Here is a 4971-nt window from a genome sequence, read left to right as displayed (position 1 = left end):
ATATTATATTAGTTTCAGGTATGTACTTCATTTCTTTTTTAAAATTTTATTTATTTATTTAGGTTGCATTGGGTCTTCGTTGCTGCGCGTGGGCTTTCTCTAGTTGTATCGAGCTGGGGCTACTCTTCGTTGTGGCGCACAGGCTTCTCATTACGGTGGCTTCTGTTGTTGCAGAGCACGGGCTCTAGGTGTGCGGGCTTCAGTAGTTGTGGCACGTGGGCTCTGTAGTTGTGGCTCACTGGCTCTAGAGCGCAGGCTCAGTAGTTGTGGCACACGGGCTTAGTTGCTCTGCGGCATGTGGGATCTTCCCGGACCAGGGCTTGAACCCGTGACCCCTGCACTGGCAGGCGGATTCTAAACCACTGCACCACCAGGGAAGTCCCTTCGTTTCTTTTTATGGCTTAATAATATTCCAATGTATGTCTATACCTACCACATTTTGCTTATCAATTCATCCATCGGTGAACATTTGGGTTGTTTCCACTTGTTGTCTCTTATGAATAACGCTGCTATGAATACTTGTGCACAATTTTTTGTGTGGACCTATGTTTTCATTTCTCTTGGATATACACCTAGGATTGGCATTGCTGGGTCATATGGTGACTCTCATGTTTAACATTCAGAAGAACTCCCAGACTGGTTCCCAAAGTGGCTGCACCGTTTTACATCCTCACCAGCAATGCATCAGCGTTCCAGTGTCTCCACATCCTCCCCAATGCTTGTCATTGTCCATCTTTTTTATTCTAGACATCCTAGTGGGCATGAAATGGTAGCACATGGTGGTTTTGATTTGCATTTCCTCGTGACTAATGATATTTACCGTATTTTCATTAGCTCACTGGTCATTTGCACATCATTTATGGAGAAATGTCTATTTAGATCTTTTGCCCATTTAAAAAAATGGAGTTACTTACTTTTCTATTGTTGAGTTGCAAGAATTCTTTATATATTCTGGGTACAAGTCTGTTATCAGATAGGTGATTTGCAAAATTTTCTCCCATTCTGTGAGTTGTATTTTCACTTTCTGGATGGTTTCTGTTAAAACACAAATGTTTTTCATTTTCATGAAGTCTAATTTGTCTATTTTTTTTTTCTTTTGTCACTTATGCTTTTGGCTCCATGTCTAAGAAATCATTGTCAAATCCAAAGTCATGAAGATTTGCCACTATGTTTTCTTAGAAGAGTTTTAGTTTTAGGTCTCATGTGTAGGTCTATGAGCCACTCTGAGTTAATTTTTGTGTTTGATGTGAGGTAGGGCTCCAAGTTCATACTTGTGCATGTGGATATCCAGTGGTGTCAGCACCACTGGTTGAAAAGATTATTCTTTCCCACTGAATGGTCTTGGCACCCTTGTTGAAAATCAGTGACCATCTATGTGTATGTGTGTATGTGTTTCTTTCTGGACCCTTCATTCTAGTCCATTGATCCATATGTCTAGCCTAATGCCAGTACCATACTTCTTTCCTTCTCTTTTCTCTCTGGGTTCATTAGGAAGGCCACCTTGGATGGCTCCTAATATACCCAGTGCTTTCAAGTTCCCCAGGCCCTCTCAACCCCTCTTCTTCTCTGGTCCACACAACAGCACTCAAGGACAAATTAAAACCCCAGTTTTCAGCTATAAACTCAAGCTCCCTCCTGGACAGCCCAGCTCTCTTTAAACGGCAGGACTCTGAAGATATGCTATTTGACCCTTTGAAATAAAGGCCACTTCCGCTGCTCCTTTCCCTGCCCTCGTTAGTTTATAGAGGTGTGAGATTCAACATAGTTCATTTAAGTGAAAACGTTTTATAAACTCTCAAGGACTAAAATACACATGAGGAGTCACTAGTCCTGTGTTTCTACAATGGCTCTTGCCTGAAATCATCTGGATCAGGGGCTGAAATGGGCCATTTCCCACACCTTCCCCCACCCTGCAACTATTGCTGGACAGCAGACTACTGTCACTGTATCACTTCTCCATCCCAGTAGAACCGTCACTCCGAGACCTACGATTGTCCCAGTTGCGTTTATTGTCCAGGAAGGCCCCAACATCACATGGTATTCCCGCAGGGAGGGAAGAACATACAATATCCCTTTTTGACTCTTAGTATTGTTCAGTCACTGAGTTACGTTCTTAAATAAAACACGATCTCAGTAAACAGGCATCGAGCCCTTGGATGTTCTAGACACAGTAGCAGGTGCTAAAGGGCAGAGAGAGGATGAAGACACAGCCAAATAGCTCATTACAGCCCGGGCTACAGACCATGAAGGGAGTGGAGTCCATGGTACCATGAAAGCAATGGCCAGGGCTCTGGGCCAGTCAGGACATCAGGGAGTCATCCTGAGAAGAGCTTATTTGAGCTGACATGACGTAGTGAAAAGCGTTGTGAGCTGGAAATGTATAAACTGCCCTGGGGACCCAGAGGACAGATTGATGAGAACCTCGCTGAGGCTGGGTATGTTTCACAGAAGTAGTGATGTTCAAAATGGGCTTTGACCAACGAGTGGAAGTTTACCGGGTAGAAGAGGAGAGGAGGCTCACTCAAGCTAGTGGGACCACCGGTACAGCGTCCAAATCAGGATGCCTTTGAAAAGGGGCACTGTTCACCTTTATGCTGCGACGACGGGCATAAGCTGGGACTCTTCCTGGAAACCCGGATGTGTGATTCCTCCGAGCCAAAGCACACGATGGAAGTGGCGAGGCTGCTGGAAGCGTGTAGGGAACAGAGCAGTTAGAGTGTGAGCTTTGAGGGTGGGGGAGGGATCCGCGGAAGGTGAGTGCATTAGGGCTTCGGGAACAAAGTACAACAAACCGAGTGGCTTAAGCAACAGAAATGTATCCTCTGGGTTCTGGAGGCCAGAAGCCTGAGATCAAGCTGGCCTTTCTCCCAGCTTCTGGGGGGTCCCTTGGCTTGTTTGTGGCAGTATCACTTGGATCGTCACATGGCGTTCTATGTGCATCTGTCTCTGTGTTCAGATGTCCCTTTTTTATGAGGACACCAGTCATTGGATGAGGGACCACACTGAAGACCTCATCTTAACTTGTTACCTCTGTAGAGACCCTATTTCCAAAGACGGTCACGTTCACAGATACTAGGGGTTAGGACTTCAACATCTTTTGGGGGGGACACAATTCAATCCTTAACAGTGAGGCAGAAGATGGAGACAGCTGTGAAAGAATGACAGGCTAAAGAGTCTAGACCATCCTGAAGGTCATGGGGGATTACTGCCAGTCGGTAGGCTGGCATGTAGCACGATCTGTTTCAAAACAGTCACCCTGGCAGCCCAGCCCTTCAATTTAGTCCAATTAGAGATGGACAGTGCTTCGGGGGCTTTTTTTTCCTCCTCACATTTACAAAAATATCTTTTCTTCGTATTGCACTTCCCTTTGGGAAACCAAAGAAAGCAAAATATGCATCTTGAAAACAATGGGATCCCTTTAATAGAAAGGGTAGTTCCTCACTCGAAAACCATTTTCACCACCTGCCTTGCGAGAGAACAATTGTTAACCTGTTAAAGTACACCGTGTAGGCTGACTCTCAGTGCATGCTTTGGGGGGAGTAGAATAAAAAGCTGTGTCATTTTACAGGGTGAACTTTAGGGGTGGTTGTCAATGCCTTGGTGCTGTGTGTGATGTACAACCAGCACTGAAAAATCTCATTTGCCTTTGATTCCTGACTTACGACCAGGGTTTCCACATGGCTCCTGGTGCCCCAGGAAGTACCCTGGTGACTGCCCAGAGGGTGGGCAGGGCAGACCGGAAGGGCTCAGCCTGGACTGCTTTTACACTTGTCAGAGTTGTCTGAAAAAATGCCCTGTACTCTTCTGTTAATAGCTGGGAAAACCTGGGACTTTGTGCCCATGGCCGGCTTCTCTCACTCGAAGGGCAAGTCCTTTGGGCCATTAAATGGATTTCATTATATTTATTCATCTAGCAAATGTTTATTGAGCACCTACTATATACCTGGTACTGTTCTGGGGACCCGCATACAGCAGTGGTCAGGGTGTGTTTCTGAGGTAACACCATTAGAGGGGAATTTGGTGATGATGGAAACCACTTTGAAGCACATTTTTGTCAATTAACAATATTCTCATAAATAATAGCTAATAAAGATTAAATCTGAAATGCTTACTTTGGCGCAAATTTCAGTTAGGAGTACGTAGTGGGTTGAATAGTAACCGCCCGCCCCCGCCGTTCATGTCCAGACAGAACCTCAGAATGTGACCTTATTTGGAAATAGGGTCTTTGCAGATGTAGCTAGTTAAGGATCTCGAGATGAAATCGTCCTGGCTTTTGTGTGGGCCCTGCATCCAGTGGCTGGCGTTCTTGTAAGAAGGGGAGAGGACGCAGAGACACAGAAAAGAAGGCCACGTGGAGATGGAGGAAGAGATTGGAGTGATTCAGCCCCAAGCTAAGGAACACCTGAGGCCACCAGAAGCCGGAAGAGACAGGGACGGATCATCCTCTAGAACCTTCAGACACAGCACGACCCTGCTGTCTCCTTAATCTTGGACTTCTAGCCTCTAGAACTGAGACAATAAGTTTCTGTTGTTTTGAGCCACCCAGTTTGTGGTTGCTTGTTCCAGCAGCTCTACAAAGGCCTTCCAGCAAGGCTCTGCAGACCCCTTATTTAGCCTTCTCTCACTAAAAGAGGGACAGACCACAGCCGTTTCCACCCACACACGGCACGACATGGTGCAGCACCAACCCTGCTGGAGCAGAGAAATGGGCTGCTTCTCGTTGTTTCTCGGCCTTTCCCTCACCTGCTCGCTCAGAGCATGAGTGCTGGGGCCCCTCTGCTCCGGAAGGCCACTGGGAGAATGTAAACAAGAGCGGGGGCGGACAAGTCTGGATCACTCCCCCCCCCCCCCCCGCCTCCTGTGTCACGGCAAACATGCTTCGCACACGGTGATCTCAACGGCAGCTCCAGCCCTCTGCACGCCCCGGCCTAACCAACCCAGGCTGGCCGGCGCGACCCTGGTGGATAAACA

The sequence above is a fragment of the Monodon monoceros genome, unplaced genomic scaffold (genome assembly GCF_005190385.1).
Source record: "Monodon monoceros isolate NGI ecotype Baffin Bay Population unplaced genomic scaffold, NGI_Narwhal_1 Super_Scaffold_22, whole genome shotgun sequence".
Lineage (NCBI taxonomy): Eukaryota > Metazoa > Chordata > Mammalia > Artiodactyla > Monodontidae > Monodon > Monodon monoceros.
The sequence above is the reverse complement of the archived record's forward strand: the minus strand, read 5'-3'. Positions refer to the sequence as shown.